We start from the raw sequence: 18127 nt of genomic DNA, 5'->3' as shown, positions 1-18127 counted from the left end.
TAGACTGTAATTAGACTCTTCATGTTACCCAATGATATGTATAGTCTCTACCAAAATTCTGGTGATAAATAAATCACAGAAATATAATTTAAAAAAATCTTAAACTTCACATGTACCCACAAGTTTGCAAATAACCAAGGCAATCTTTAGGAAAATGAAAAAAAGCTAGATGTGCCATATCACTCAGTTTCAATATATACTACAAATTTATGGAAATGAAAATTACCTAGTCCTGTTATACAAATGGACAGTTTTTTTCTATTCAGCTGTATAGAGAACCTAGAATCAACAGAGGCATTTTTCACTTGGTTAATTTTCAACTGAATTACCCCAAACTAAGTGGTCAAACCCATCTCTTCGATTAATGCTGCAGAGACAATTGCATATCCTTGTATATAAGAATGAAGTTGGACTTTTAATTTCCTACCATATAGAAACATTGGCACATAATAGATTAAAATCATGCATTAAAAAATGTACAGCTAGGACCAGGAAGAGAGCTCAGGTCATAAAGTTCTCCGTCCCTCAACTGTGACTGTCTGAGTTTGATTCTCAGCAGCCACATAAAGATTCTGGGCATGGTGCATGTTTATAACTCAGAATGGGGAAATGAAGACAAGCAGAATTGTGGGGGTGACCTAATCTGTGAGTCTCAAGCCAATGAGAAACTGTCCTAACAAAACAAAACCAAGAAAAAAGCTCCTGAGGAATGACACCCAATGCAGATCCCTGGCATTGACAAGCACCCACTTGCACTTACACATATGAGCTCACTCACATGAATTTGTACACACACACACACACACACACACACACACATATGCACACACATACACACCAAATAAAATAAAATTATCTAAACAACTAGTAGGAAAATATAGAGTGGATAATTGTGACATTAGTCTGCAAAATGTTTTGGGGAATACTACACACACACACACACACACACACACACACACACACACACAAACAAACACCAAAACAAACATATAGAAAAAAGATTACATCATATTTACAGGCATCTACACAGCAAGTGATAAACAGACTGAAAAGATAACTCATCTAATTGGAAATAAAATCTATAAAATTATAGATCTGATAAGTAATAGACATCTAATATACATAAAGAATTTGAATAATAACAAACAAACATACAACACTATAGGAAGAAGTTTCTGTCCTACAAGCTGCTCTCAAGTAACCACACTTACTTGAGGCTTAATTTTAATTCTAAATGCTGGTCTCAGCTTTGTTACTAGTTAACTCTTACATTTAAATTAACCCATATTTCTTATATATGCTTTGCCATGTGGCTTGGTACCTTTTCCCAGTACGGCATGTCTATCTTGTTTCTCTCTGTGTCTATTGGTGACTCCTGACTCTGACCTTCTTCCTAGCATTCTGAGTTTGTCTCTCCCACCTAACCTTATCCTGTTCAGCTATTGGCCAGTCATCTTGTTTATCAAACCAATCATAGCAACATATATTCACACCGTGTAAAGGAATATAACACACAACATAATAAAGAAATTATCCAAGGATGAGAGAAACCATGTTTCAAAAGAAGACATACAAATGGTCATCAGGTATATGAAAAAATATTTAACCTTAGAAATCATCAAGAAAGGCAACATCATTACAGTTAAAATGTCACTTTTCATAGAGATGACAGGTGTTTAGGTTAGTGATGATGTGGTTATAAAAGAAATCCTTGTACACTTGGTGTGGATATGGCTCTGTATGCTGTGAATGTGCTGCTCTGATTGGTTAATAAATAAAATGCTGATTGGCCAGTAGCCAGGCAGGAAGTATAGGCAGAACAGGCAGAGAAGAGAATTCTGGGAAGAGTCAAGAGTCGCCAGCAGACACAGAGGAAACAGGATGTGAAGGCAGAACTGAGAAAATGTACTAAGCCACATGGCTAAACATAAATAAGAATTATGGGTTAATTTAAGTGTAAGAGCTAGTCAATAGTTAGCCTGAGCTAATGGCTGAGCAGTTTTAATTAATATAAGCCTCTGTGTGTTTACTTGGATTCAAGTGGCTGCAGGACTGGTGGGTGAACGAGATTTGTCCTGATCATGGGCCAGGTAGGGCCCAGGAAAACTTCAGCTACATACACTCTTAATGGGAAATAAGCACAGTGACTATCATGGGGAGAAGTTATATAATTCTCAGAAAAAAAATCTAAGAATAAAATTCTTACATGATCCCACTACCAGATATAAATCCACAAAGTGTAATTCATTATACTGAAGTGATATTTGGACTCTGTGCTCACCATAGCCAAGATATGGAAGTCAGGCCACGTGTCTACCAACAAACACTTAGTAGTAAGTATAACAATAGAATACTGTTTACTCATCAGTATAAAGAAATCCAGTTATTTGTGAAAACGCAGATGGATGTGCTAGATGAAATGTTAGTAAAATAAGACAGACACAGAAAGAGACACAGACACTGAAATAGAAAATAAAGTCAGGCTTACTAAAGGTTGGGCTTTAAATATCTATACCACAGAAAATAAAAATGTGTGTTGATAACTATGTCAATTAGACATAATGAGTGTATGATGTATATATAATATATATATATATATATATATATATATATATATATATACACATCATAGTATATACTATAACATTCTCATCAATTAAAACCTAAAATTTCCTTTCCTGCCAAGGAATTTGACTCATCATGGAACATTTTAGAACTTGGATGTACAACATGGAAAGAAATGGCAATTTGCAGTGGCAGTTTTCCAACTCTTTTAAACAAAACATTGGATACTGAGACTGATTGTAAAATATTGCTGTAATAAAAATCTGGTAAATCAAGATGTAAATCTTTCTGGTAGAACTCCTAAGATCACATTTGTACACAGCATAGTCCTTTTATTTATTTATTTATTTATTTATTTATTTATTTATTTATTTTAATTTATAACTGCTTGGCCATTAGCTCAGGCTTATTACTGACTAGCTCTTACATCTAAATCAAGCCATAATTCTTATTTATGTTTAGCCACATGGCTTGGTACCTTGTCTCAGTTCTGCCTTCACACCTTGCTTCCTCTGTGTTTGGCTGGCAACTCGACTCAGTCTTGCCAGTTCCTTGTCTTTAAGCTCTCCACACATGTCCTGTATTCCAGTTCTGCTCAAACCCTGGCCTCTTCTCTCTCCCTCCCGCCTCTGTCCCTCTCTGTCTCTCTAGCTCTTAAGATGGCCTGGATGTTTGGTGGTCATCTAAGGTTGAAAAGATGATTTATATGGCAGTAACAGAAGAAAGATAATATGATAAATAGCAACATTAGATTAGAAAGATAATACGAGAATATCTGTTTATCTGTGTTAAATATCAGAAAGCATCATAGAAGTTAATACTCTGTTTCTACACTCCACAATATAAAATCTATATCCTTTAACATAACTCCTCTTGGTTCGCTATATGGTTTAAAATATGATCCTAATTGAGATTTTCAATTTACATTATAATTTTTACTTTCTGAAATGACTTTATTATGTTCTAAGCTGTATCTACTACGAATTTCAGAGTTCTTAGTTTATGATACTGAAGCTTTATAAAAAGCTGTACTAATTATAATTCATATGTCTTACAATGAATCTTACAATGGAGGTTAAAAAAATAAGGATTTGAGTGTTAGCATAATTATCAGGTAATTTTCATTTTATTGGAAGAAAAATAAAAATAAGATGATATTCTTACACAGACTTTTATGAAATAAAATAGTGTATGTTAGAACTTTAATACACAAAATTTTGAATGGATGTTATAAATCTGACCCTTCAAACCTACATTCTCTCATTTAAAAAAGATACATTATTAAATACAGCATCTAGGAAAAAGGTACTTTACTATATTGTGTTTTTTTTTTCTGATTAAAAGTAAAGACAGAATATCTTAACATATTTACAAACTGTTTACATAAAAATAAGTTATATTTTGGAAAATACTATGAATCATTGAAACATTCTCAATTGGAATTAATACCCATGTGAATGAAATGTTTCAAAATGTACAGATATAAAATACTGTACTTAAGGGTAAATAACTTTCCTTTGGCATGTGCAAGCAATAGTGTGAAGTAGACACTATAATAGAAATAAATGCATGAGTGGAGGAAAATGCTAAGTTGTGAAAGCTTTAAAAAGAGCACAAAGTTAGGTGGGTAGGGAAAGGGCATTAGATCTGGGAAGAGTTGAGAGTTAGAGGATTAAATATGATATAAACAACTTGTACAAAACTTCAAAGAACTACTGAAAGTTTAACAAAAATAACAATGCACATAAAAAATTATAATATAAAATGAATAAATTGCATTTATGATGAAAATGATTAAAGGATGTAGCTTATTTAAAATCTAGTATGTATTATATGCTGATAAAAGTGAAGAAAATTTTAGCAAGCTCTGAAGAAGTGCTTGGGATATGCACATTTCACAATTCATTAATGTTTGGAGAACCCGAGTTGACAATCTGTTGCCATAATATAAATGACTCTCTTTCCTGAAATGCAAAGTTCTATTAACTTCTTTCTGACTGTGAAACCCACTGCGTGGTTCGCAGAAGTCTCCACCTCTACATTTTAAGAGAATCTGTTATGGCTTCCTTGCTGCCTACCCACTAGCAAGGAGATGGATTTATGATGGCTGAAGGTCAATATCAAAGTACGTGTATTTGGGGGGCTCCATTGTGTGATTCTGATTACAAAAGGGGAAGTGGACTAGTATATGAATAAAGATGAGTATATCTGCACCATATGGCATCCCTTTGAACATCTCTGAGTATTAACAGGTATTAGGATAAGATCCATAAAAAATTTAACAAGAAACCCTCAGTTGGTTGCTCAGTAACCCTACATGAATTAAGGGCTGGGTGACTACCAAATAAGGAACTTCAACCAACTGAGATGCTATTGGAAAGCAAAAGCAATACAGAATGCCAGCTCTCTAAAATGCCACCAACTAACCTTGTGGTAACCTATTATTCAATTGAAGTCAAGTTTTTACTATTATTACTAATTATTATCAGTACTATCTACAGTAGTAAGGGAGGCTTCACATTAACACCTAGTGTATTTTTTTATTTAAATCCTCTTTGTCATGAAAGATACAATTACTTCTCTGATAGTGCATCTGAAATCTGTGTATGTAAAAATCATATATACAAAATCTTAGGATCTAGCCTTAGGTCTGAGCTCATTTATAGAGAAATTCCATTAGGATTTGCTGAAGTTCATGACAGAACTATTTGGAACTGGTGGACAGCGTGAGGTGAGCATTTGATAAATAAATAATTTTGATAAGCAAGTGGTTTTCCCAGCTGAGTGATTTATAGCCTCAGAATGGAGATATTTGCAATAAAAAGTAATCTATTGTCCTGAAAGAGGGCTATCATTCAGAAAAAAAATGATTTTCAGGACATTCTTAAAGTCAACCACAGAATTCACTTTGGTCTTGTTTATAACAACCACTGAAGTCATTCTGATTGACCTGGTGGGAATACAGGCAAGTTGTTTTCAGCATGGCCCAGAATATTATATTCAAATTTGAAGTTAAAGCCAATATCATAGATTACTTTTTATTTTTTGTGTGTATAAATGTGTAAAAAAGCAAGGATTTTGTTTCAAACGAAAATTAACTTTTTTTCTACAGCTAATAATAGGTTTCTTTCTTTCTTTCTTTTTTTTTTTTTTTTGGTTTATCAAGACAGGGTTTCTCAGTGTAGCTTTGCACCTGTCCTGGAACTCACTCTGTAGCCCAGGCTGGCCTCAAACTCACAGAGTTCCACCTGCCTCTGCCTCCCAAGTGCTGGGATTAAAGGCGTGTGCCACCACTGCCCAGCTTCATTTCTTAAAAGTACATTTTTAATAATTATATTTTAATATAGTCTTAAATTTCCAAACTTGTACCATACTACAAGAAAAACTAAAGTCAGTTACCAAATTGAGAAAAAAGCATTTTTATTTTTCATGACATACAGAACTTTTCAGTTTCTATGAAAAAACATTCAACTAAAACATAGAAATATAATGAGAAGATTATGAGCATACATTTATAAAAGCCCACTTTTTACATAATTAAAAACCAACTAATAACATACAAATACTTCTTAAAACAGTATTAATTCAAGATTACTTCAAAAAGCAGTATTACTGGAATGTGAAAATATACAGTGATAGACTCTTCTGAGTTGGAGTATTGCTCCACGTTTATCTGATTTACATACACAAAGATTTCCAATACAGATGATAATGGGATGGATAGGACCATCAAGCTTGGCTTGTGTGTGTGTGTGTGTGTGTGTGTGTGTGTGTGTGTGTGTGTGTGTGTGTGTGTGAATTTTCAGACTCCATACCACATTATAAGCAGAATAATGGTGGAGAAAAGAGGCAAAATACACAGGAGTTGTTATTTATGCACAGTTTTACAGGCTTTTTCTTTTACCTTTCATTTCAAGGATGGTTGGGAAGTCTTTTCATTTTACATATCCAGTAACCTAGCTAAAGACAACATTTTTACTAAATTTTGAAGCATTCTCTTTCTTTATTGTTTTACAGGGCAAATTAACTCCAATTTTCTTCAGCTTCTAAGATCTAGTGTCTTTTTCTTTTTTTAGATAAAGGGTTCATTAAAGATTCTCCAAAACAAGAGTGTAGTTTTTTTTTTCATTTAATAACCTGCTGCTTTCTCAGCATTTAAATGGATGTACCCAGAGAGTTAAAATATTCATTGTCTCATTTCAAACAGCATGATTAAGGCAGCAGTTGTAGAATATATGCTGATATATGAATAAACGCATGGAATAAAGTTAACTGCTAAAAATGTTTATTTGCTAAGTGAAAGAATAAAAGGTTATTTTAACTTGTGCTTATATTCAATGTAATTTTTATTTTAACAAATTTAAATAAGAAGAGTTTCATTAATTTACTTATTTTTCATTCATCTAACAAAACAATATTTGATGATTTAACATTCTATGTATGAAGCACAATAAACTTTAGGCCAGCATTTCTCCCATCAAGTTATGTGATATGAGTTGAACACATTGGATCACAAGTGTCTATCAGTTTCTCACTACTGAATTTATAGGGCCAAAAGTAATTTTTACAGAATCTGTATACTGAGAAATGCCTAGAGATGTGAGATGTGCTTTAATGAGTATGTGAAGGCTGCTGTTCCAACAAGTTAGCTTAGTACAAGATCTGTGAATGTATTGATGTGCTTTAAGTGTGATGTGCATATGTATGCATGTATGTGTCCACTATGGGTTCATTGCATTTGCAAGAAATTGTTGGAATAAAATTTGGGAGATTCCCAGAAGCCCTGCAGAGCAGAGTGTCATCTCCTAAAGTTCTGATTCATTGTGAAGGGCTTGTGTGGATATTGAGTTTCCAATCAGAACGCTGCATGAGATTGGACGTCTATGAAGCGGCACAGCTGACTCCTCTTCAACAAATCCTCTAGGTCTCCATGTGGCAGACCTGTACAACATTCTCACATCAGGCCCTCATCATCATCTCTTAAGCCCAGCGTGGCATATGCCTTCACTTTTCTATTCTTCATTTTCCCGTCCTTTTCAGTTCCTAAGAAATGATGTAATCCTGGATGGGACCTAAGCTTAGTGATGCTTGCAGTGATGTAGAGGAGGGTAAGACTGTGTGCATAGAGAGGAATTTCACAGAATCTGATCCTTAGGATACTAAACTGTAAGATAAATTGAGTATAGACAATATCAAAATTAATACAATGATTTTTTTAAATGGGGTGTTTTGTGTTTTCTTTTGAATACATTACATTAGAAGATAATGGTGTTTGTTTGTTTTTCAATAGAGTATTCAGGGATCAACAGAATAAGTTTAAGTAGAGCTTTGCATATTTTATTTTATTGTAGGTGAAGATTAAAATATAAAACAAAACCAAATAAACAAAACAAAAACATTTTGAATGCACTAATAAAAGATTCCTGTCTCTCTATTACTCGGTGTCTTAGTTAGGGTTTCTATTGCTGTGAAGGGACACCATAACCATGGCCACTCTTAGAAAATGTTTAACTGGAGTGGCTTGCTAACAGTTTCAGAGGTTCCGTCATTTTTTCATCATGATGGGGAGGCAGATGTGGTTCTGGCTACATCTTGGCTAGAAGGCAACAGGAAATCAACTGGCAGTCATAGCGAGGGAAGCTTGAGCAAAAGAGAGCTAACAGCCCGCCCCCACAGTGACACACTTCTTCCAACAAGGCCATGCCTCCTATTCATGCTACTACCTTTGGGGGCCATTTTCTTTCACCACCACACTCAGATAATTCATAGAACTTAAGCATGTTCTCTCACTACTTAAACAGTATTGCCTCATTCATCTGAAACTCAGAAAAGCTGAATGAGTTCCCCAACTTCATATCAACACAATATCAAATATTTAGCAGCTTGATCCTAAAACCCTATGGCATATGATACAGTTATTGCAATGTAAATAACATCTATTATGCTTCAATATTATTATTTGTAGTCAAGATACATTTAAACAATTCATGTGTATGTACTTTATGTCATGTGGAGATTAAATGTGATTAGAAGATCTTAAAAATCAGATTTAATTTTGCACTGGTAATGTTGTTTTAGGAATAAATCTAAGATCCTAAAAATCAGATTTAATTTTTCACAGGTAATGATGTTTTAGGACTATTTTCAAAACTTCTTATAAAGCCTCTAAGTACAGTGTTTATGAATACCTTTCTTCTCAAACATAGCACTAGCATGTTTAAGTATCCTGATATTTTTTTCCTCTACAATTTACTTAACAGCATATGAATCTAAATTCTTTATATGTTTAGCAAAAAAGTTGTAAAATAATTCATCTTGGTAAGAATTCATTTTTACAAAGTTCTCCAACCAGTAAGAAAAAAAAATAAAGAATGCAGTGTGAATTTTCCTTGGTTTTGGAGCAGGTTCCCAAGAGGCTAACCATAAATGTGAGAACTCTTTTTTTTTTTTTTGTTTCAAGCTTTGTTCTAAATTATGCATGCGGATTTTGCATTCCATTCCATTCTATATCCTTGCTTATTTTAATAAGATCTGCTTTAAATTATTTACTAGTGACAAAACAAATATCCTTTTGTTGTTTTGTATGGATGGTTCTATTGTTTTCTTCCTGTTGTGGGAAATAATAGCAGTCACAGTTACCCACACAGCTGTTGACAGAGAGTATTGTAAAACTGTTGTAAGTTACCAAACCATTTCTGCTGAATTACCTGAATCTGAGTGGCTCTTCATCATTGAAGTGAGAAGGGTGCTGAGTTAAGTTATTGTCACATTGATTTTTGTTATACTTTCCTTCTTTCATTTAGAAGAAGAATGGCTCAATTCTAAGTTTGCCCATTTCCACAGTCCTACAGTAAGCCTTAACCAGTATGGAGAAGCAGGATTTCAGAACAAGTTTTCTTGGAACAAGATGGTATAATTGAAAAAGTTCAGTATGATGTATTTTGAACATGGCCTTAGTTAGTTTCTAAAGTGTCCTGTGTTAGAATCTTGGCTCCCGGTATAGTTCTGTAGAAAACAGCAGGACTCTGAGAGCTGAACCTTGTGGGTTGCCCTTGGGTCAATTACAAATGTACCCTCAAAATGGACTATAGACTTTCATGCCCCTCTCAGAACTTCTCTATAAACCTGGGTGGTGGTGGCGCATACCTTTAATCCCAGCACTTGGGAGGCAGATCTAGGCAGATCTCTATGAGTTTGAAGCCAGCCTGGTCTACAGAATGAGTTCCAGGACAGGCACCAAAACTACACAGAGAAACTATGTCTCAAAAAAAACAAAATATGGTATTTTCCTGCCATCATGATACACATCACCAAAGCCCTCATGACCCTCATCAAAGCCCAGCAAGAGCTGATACTCAGTCTTGAATCTTGAATCTTCAGAACTATGAACTAAGTCCACACCTTTTTTTTTCAAGTTAACTAGCTACTGATATTTTGTTAGAGCAACGTACTAATGGAGCACATCTGTTTGATAAACATTTTCTGTGCCATCAATCTAAGCAGAAAGTGTGTGTGTGTTATGATAAAATGTGACTAAGGGGACAAGAACAAAGAATAGCTAAAGTTCTAAACTTAAGCTTTAGACATGAAAATTATCCCATCATCTGAATGGGGAGAAAAGAGGAGAATATGACTTCATGAGATTTTTGAACATTACTGAAGTGGCCAAAAATACTCTTTGAGAATAATCAAGTTAGAAGAGAGCCAATTTATGAATTGAATATTTGTGTCATATTACATAGTTAAAACATAATACAAAGGCAGAGGTATGTCTCAGCTGGTAGAATGCTTGCAAACATAAAGCTCTGGGTTCAGTCCCAGTACCGCATAGAACTGGGCTGGATGGCACACACCTGCACTCTAAGCACTGGGACTTAAGGCAGTAGAACCAGAAATTCACTGTCATCCTTGTCTCTGCAGCACGTTCTAGGTCATTAAGAGTTCAGGAGACCTCTAAAACACACACACACACAGACACACACACACACACCACACCGCACAAAGCTGCACACACACAAACATGGGTGCGAATGCTTTACTGATGGAATTAATGTAATAACTGAGTCTTTTAGTCACTTAGATAGTGTTCCAAAGGCCAAGCTGTATTCTTAAGAAAGGCATTTAACAACAACAACAAAAAAAAAAGGCATGGTAGCATACACCGTTCATCCCAGGACTAGGGAGGCAGAGGCAGGTGGGTTTCTGAATCTGAGGTCAGTGAATTCCAACCAGGACAACCAGGCTACATAGACAACCCCTATCCTGAAAACAACAACAACAACAAATACTGAAAAACAAAAAGCAAAGCAAAACAAACGAACAATAACAAAAACAAAAAGAAAAGAAAAAGAAAGACATTTTGAAGTAAGCATTATTATATGTGGGAATTGTTTGCGAAACAAATAAAGCACTGCTCAATGAAAAACTGAGAAGTCCCTAAGTTGCTGCCACTTAATCTTTTAGTTTGCTTTGCTAGTCCTGTCAGGCATCTATTTGGATTCTCTTCCCCCTTCCCCCATTCATACTCACACAGCTCATGAAATGTAATCATTTGTTTATATAGGACTCTTATCCTTAACGTGAGGAAAGCCAGTTAGGTAAGCTGCTTCCTTAAGTTGGCTGTAAGGGGGAGATTTTCCTCAAGCATTACACTTTAAAGAAAACCAACAAGAAAGTGAAGAAATAGTCTAACTTCCCGAGTCATGCAAATCTATTGAGCGTTATGCTTCCAACTCCAAGAACATTGCAGTACAAGAAGAAAAATTCATAAATAAAGGAAAATAAAGGATTTTGCATGTGTCTGCATCTGTATGTGCATATGATACAAAACGCTTGCTTCTGAATGCAGAAAGCAGCTTGAGTGGCTGCTAAATAATGAATCAGGATGGAGAAGGGAGCTGTGAGCAAAGAACACTATGACCCTCTTTGCAAAAGGTCAGAATGTCCCGGGTATAGAAATTGCTCATGTCAGAGACATTGAAATGTAAAGAGCGAGGCAGAATCTCTCAGGAGGCTGGATATGGTATGCTCATGGCAGGATGTCAATGCCCCCACCCCTGTTTTTTGCTTCTTTTGAAATTATGCCCCCCATACACAGAGAGACACATGAAATATGGATATAACTATGGTTTACTTTTTTTCCTGATTTGTTATCTAGTTTCCTGGCAAAAATGTACATGACCCTACTCATCACTGGTTAGTTCTAAAATCTTTTATGTTGTCCTGCTTTCTACATTCATGTATCAATGTTGCTCAAATATTGAGGATTTGCCATATATTGGAACAGTTCTAGTTTCTCCTTAGGACTATAAACTTTCAGAGGTTTTATAGCTATTCTTGCTTAGGCATTCTTTTTTCATGAACTCTAGAATCAATTTATGTACATAAAAATAAAACAAAAGCATCATTTTTATGCAGGCAAATTCTGCCCAGTTTATAAATCACCTAGAAAATATTGACCACAAATCAGATACAGTCTGTTATTCCATTTCTTCAAACACAGTGTTAGAGGTGGGAAAGGCCTTGCTCTAACTTGTTAGAAACATGTTATTTGAAATCCAGGATTTGGACAGAAACAAATATCTGTTGTTATAAAATAAGATGAAAGCATAGATTTATGGTCACAAAGTAAAGTCAATTTCCCTTACTGTAGCTCTCTGATTAGATAGATTATAGGAGTCAGAGGGAATGGAGGACATCAGAAGAACACCACCCACCCAATCAACTAGTTCAGGCTCACATGGGCTCACAGATACTGAAGCAGCAAGCACCGGGCGGGCCTGCATGGGTTTTTCATCAGGTCGTCTGCATATTTGTTATGGCTGTTAGCTTAGTGCTTTTGTGAGACTCCTAACAGTCCAAAAGAGTCCTTGACTCTTTTGCCTACTCTTGTGATTTTTCTTCATATTGGGTTGCCTCCTCTGGCTTCAATATAAGGGGTATTGTTTTGTCTTATTGTAGCTTGTTTTGTTGTGTTTGGTTGTTGTCTTGGAGCTCTGCTCTTTCCTGAAAGGCTGGGGGGCAATGGAACTTGGGGAGTCGGGAGGTTGGGGAAAGCTGTGGTCAGGCTGTATTGTATGAAAAAAGAATATATTTTCAATAAGAAGGACATACAAAATCTCACAGGAACATACAAAAGGCAAGAGTTTTGTTTGTTTGTTTGTTTTTTGTTTTTTTTTGTTTTTTTTTTTTTGGCCAGGTCTAAGACCAAATTTATTTCTTGTTAAGTACTTATACATAATGTTAAATTCTAAAATACATGTATAGTTGTTTTATATCATTGCTTTAATTGCAAAGTCAAATGACTACACTAGCTAAACATGTATTTCTTTGTAGTCTATTTAGCACACATAAGTAAGTCTTAAAATATGGAATTACCAATTTTTTAGCAGTTATTTTTAATCATATTCTTTCCTACTCTGATACAACTCATTTAGTATATTTGCTAGGTCATTATATTATTCTAATTTAGCTGAACTCTAATCATTAATGTATACCTGCTCTGGTTTCTCCATTTGGGTCCCTAAAGATTTAAAAAAAAAAAAAAACTCTAAGAAACATGAAGTTGATACTTCTAATCTATCTCTTCCTAGTCTCCTTCAAATATTCTGGTATATTTTTCTGTGTGCTGTTAAAATTTCTGCCTAAAATGGGAACACCAATGCCTTTCATGTTCACTCTGATGGTCCTCAGAGTTCTACAGGATCCCTCAACTGTTTTACCAACTCACTGAAGTGTTTGCCCTCACACTCATTGTATAAAGCCTTTCTGGTCTTCTTTAAAAGAACATTGATCTCCTGCCTCATGACCATTTTCTTTGCCTTTTTGTTGATATTTACCCTCTTACATTGTTGGCTCCCTCCCTTTTTTAAAGATTGATTATTTTTATCTTCTGAATGCCAATGTTATGCCTGCATGCCTTGCAGATCAGAGAAGAGGAATTTGGGTCTCTTGAAATTGGACTTACAAATGTTACAAGGTGCCATGTGAGAGCTGGGGATTGAAGCCAGGTCCTCTACAAGAGCAGTGTGTGCTCTTAACCACTGGGGCATCTCTCCAGGCCCTACACTGGCATTCTCTAATATTACAGGACTTTATATATCTATCTTCTGAAAGCCTTCTTTAACCAATCACCAAACTACCAACCAGATAGGACCAGAGCCTCTTACACTATCTAGACACCTTATGAGCTGGCACTTAACATATTTTTTTGCTTCCTTTATTATTATCTTGTTTACCACTGTCCTCAATATTACTATTAACAGAGGAAAATAAAATAAACAAATCACTAATATTTTCTCAATTAACTGTTTCAATAAATAAAATAATACATAACTGTTCAATTGGTAGGCTAGATTCTCTATCCTGTCGCATGTCAGTATTTAACATATATCAGTGAAATATACATGAGTGGCAAGAATGCCATACCACCTTTCACTTTTCTAATCTTCGGATTGTAAAGATTTTATAACAAAATGAACTTGCCATATTTGCTTTATTAAGCTGCATTCGAAATCTAAGGTGCATTCATTGCTATTAGTCACGATTCTTAATATTTGAATATTCTTGTCTTGTTTATTTAGCTGAATGTCCCTGAATTCTGCTTCACCACAGTAGTTAGCGATTGACTTTAACCATCTCGTTAGGAAGGAGGAAAGAGAAAGGGGAACCCTGCACACTTTATATAAAGCATCATTGAAGGCAGGCTAAAAATATCAAAATGGATTTGTGAAACTTTATCTGAAAACTACTGTTTTAAGTTAACTTCCCTTTCACTTTTCCTCTCCATCGCCCTTGGTAGATTCGTGGCCTTTTAAGAGCCGTTTTAGTTCAGAGGTAAGATGGGGAGGCTGCACACCTGAAAAGATGATGACCCAGGTACAAATGAAAGGTGGGACACCACAGCATGAGAACATGCCGATGGCCAGGGATCAAGGCCTCAGACACAGGGAAGAAAGGGAGAAAATGACAGAGGCCACAGAGAACGGCGCCTCAAGATTTCAAAGATGTCACTTTCATCACGGCCTACAAGAGAAAGAAGAAAGGATTGATGTTCAAAGCATCTTAATTTTTTTTGTTGCTCATGAAGCCCTGCCTTCTGTCCTTTGATTTGACTGCTAACAGCGGTGCATTTTCAGGATCATGAGTGGCTTTAAGATCACAAACTCAGTATAGTGACAGTAAGTTTCTTAGCACTTAAGAACTTGGAAAAGAATTTCAGTGACAACCGTTGACTTCTGCATTACTTTCCAGCCCTTCGCATTTTTCCTATAGTTAAGGCAGTACTCGGACAGGATCGAAAAATGAAAATAAAAGATGGAGAGAAAAAGAGAAAAATCCCAGTCAAACGTCCTTTGTATGTCTGACGCCAAGAACTCATCCTGAACTTAGAAAGGAAAAACTGCCTTTTTAAAAATAATTCCAATTTAATCACATTTCTCCCTCTCCCCTTTCCTCCCTACAAACTCTTCCCACATGTCCCTCCCAGCTCTCCTTTAAATTCATGGCCTCTTTTTTCATCAATTGTTACTGCATGCACATATGAATTTGTATGTCTACATATATCATAAATATAATCTATTGAGTCCATATAATGTTACACACACACACATATCTATATCTATATCTATATCTATATCTATATCTATATCTATATCTATATCTATATCTATCTATCTATCTATCTATCTATCTATCTATCTATCTATAATATATTTTGGGACCTAAGCATTTTTTTTTTTTTTTTTTGGTTTTCGAGACAGGGTTTCTCTGTGTAGCTTTGCGCCTTTCCTGGAACTCACTTGGTAGTCCAGGCTGGCCTCGAACTCACAGAGATCTGCCTGCCTCTGCCTCCCGAGTGCTGGGATTAAAGGCGTGTGCCACCACCGCCTGGCGGGGGGGGGGGGTGCTAAGCATTTGATACTGAACAGCCAATTGGTATAATTTTCCCTAGGGAGGACTACTTCTTCTGCTCCTAGCTTTACTGTATTGCCCGTAGTTCTTTGTGTGGGGTTGAGGCCTCATGGGCTCACCAAAAGACCTGCTTCTACTCCCTCAGTATAGATTAGGAACCTAAGCAGCTTATTCTGGGCTGGGATGTCTAGTTTTGTTCCTACCTAAGGCTAGTACCATATCCAACACATCTAGTCTTTGCCATACAAACATTTCCACATATTCACCTTTTTTCTTTTAACAGGATGCCAACTTTTGGCATGAGTCAGGAACAATTAGAAGGTAAAATGTCAGAAAGAGGCCACCAAAAGGTATAAATCTCCAGTTCCCAAGTACACAGAGCTGTGTAGCTTTGAGGAACTACTGGTAAAAAACTGGGAGGTAGCAAGAATGCTTGGCATTTGGCTCAGTTCAACACACCAGATTCTTGTAGCCTCAAATCAACGTGTGTCCACCAGGGTGCCTAACATTTTAGATTGTTTAGGAAACATCAATATGGAAAACTGCAAGAAGCTTGAGAGACTCATGATTCTCATAAATAAGGGTGAAATTTCTACCAGATCTTCCAACTCTCATTTCCAGCCAGTGCTCTGGCTTCTCTGTATATTTGTGTACTCCATGTCCTCATGCAGGAAGGTATCTGAATGGTGGAACAGTACCCTTTTTCATTCTATAGAGCACTACAGGGAATGGATTAAACATGATGGAATCAATCCTATTAATAACCACACAGTTTCTCTTTATTCATCTTTTTATATTGAAGGCAATTCTGCTATTAAATGACCTTTATAATTTAGCTCTACTTACTGGTATAATTCATGTTCTAAAATCTGTTTTATAAACTGAATATCAGCAGTTTTTTTGGCAACTTGGAGTTATATTTCCTCTGTGATTTCGAGGCCAGCCTGGTCTACAAAGCGAGTTCCAGGAAAGGCACAAAACTACACAGAGATACCCTGTAAAAAAAAAAAAAAAGTTAAAATTTAAAAGGTTGTGACTCTCAGAAGATAATGGTCAGCAGCAGCAGTATCAGATAATGACCAATGAATGCAGTGTTAGGTAATGGCCATCAGATGCAGTGTTAGACAATGGCTATCAGATGCAGTGTTAGACAATGGCCATTGGATGCAGTGTTAGGTAATGGCCATCAGATGCAGGGTTAGACAATGGCCATCAGATGCAGTGTTAACAGGCCTCAGGTTTTAGTGCCTCCTCACAACAACTGCTCCTGCCAGTAAACAGAGATATCACCTTCATCATCTATGGCTTCATAGCATTTTCCATAGGAAGCCACTTCTAAAGACTACTTGATGACTACTCTGTCTTCTCCTTTGTGCCACTTTGATGTCTAGCCAGATGTAAATGATCCCTGGGATTTTCCTGCAAGCCCTGACCTGCTCACACAGTCTAGTGCTTCAAGTGTCATGGTCAGTGTTATTGATCCTTCACCAGCCGTCTCTTCCTGGTCTGCCCATCCTGAGACTTCTATTTGAGTATGTTGAAATACATATAGAAACTTTCTTTTAACGAATATATAACTACTTATTTTTATTCTGATCCATAATTGAGAGAGCTATTATATATTGATTCCAAGAAAGTAGAATCTTAAAAACTGTAGTCATGGAATTGGATTTATATTTGATTAGATTTGAAAACATTAATGATCCCTTTGCCAGTGATACATTGAATATTCGTGTCTTCCACCAGCAAAATGGGTTTTGTAATCATAATAGTCAAATATCTATAGAAGGCTAGTCTTTGACAATTACATAGCTACTGCCCTTGAAAATTAGAGGAAATAAATAACATTAGGATTGTGTAGCTAGTTTTCTATAACTTTCCTGGAAAACTTGAAGGAAGAAGAAAATGGCCATCACATTGCTTGCCTTCCCATCTCCATACCAGAGTAAGCCTGCAATAAGTTTCTGTAATTATCTAAAAAAATATGTGTATTCTACAACTCAAGCTTCACTATTTATGAAAAAACATCTAAAATCAAATTTCTTCCTGTATACAATGAAATTGCTTAATAATTACAAGTATAACCATGTGAAGACTCATATTAAGCTTTGAGTCATAAACTTGCAAAATTTTCGTCAATAAGAGAGAAAATATAATTAATAAAATATTAATATCTTTTTAGGTAGTTATTTCCTCATTGATGTCCTATAATAATATCTTATCACTAGTCCTTGATTGCTAGACATAAATACATAGTATTTTTGATTTTACAAATGCTATAATTTTTAGATTTTAACTGCTTATATAAAAACCTTATCATTTTAAAAGAAAAATTCTAACATTTGACTTATGAGATTTAGTGGTGGATTTTCTTTTCTTACAAAGCATTTTTTGGAATGTTGGAAATATTCACTGCTCCTGCTGTCTGCATTCCATAAACGTGTTTCCCATCTGAAAGTAGCCAATGCTTATAAGAACACATACATTAGTAAATAAACCTGTGCATTAAAAAATTTCTATGCACAACAGAGTTTTCCAAGCAATTTAGATTTATTACTCTCTCTTTTCTCCAGACAACGAGGGTCTATGCTTCTTTGATCCTTGACAAGAGAGCTCTACTTGTGTTTGATATTTTCATAATCTGGCCATA

The sequence above is a fragment of the Peromyscus leucopus genome, chromosome 18, assembly GCF_004664715.2.
Source record: "Peromyscus leucopus breed LL Stock chromosome 18, UCI_PerLeu_2.1, whole genome shotgun sequence".
In the NCBI taxonomy this organism is placed as follows: domain Eukaryota; kingdom Metazoa; phylum Chordata; class Mammalia; order Rodentia; family Cricetidae; genus Peromyscus; species Peromyscus leucopus.
The sequence above is the reverse complement of the archived record's forward strand: the minus strand, read 5'-3'. Positions refer to the sequence as shown.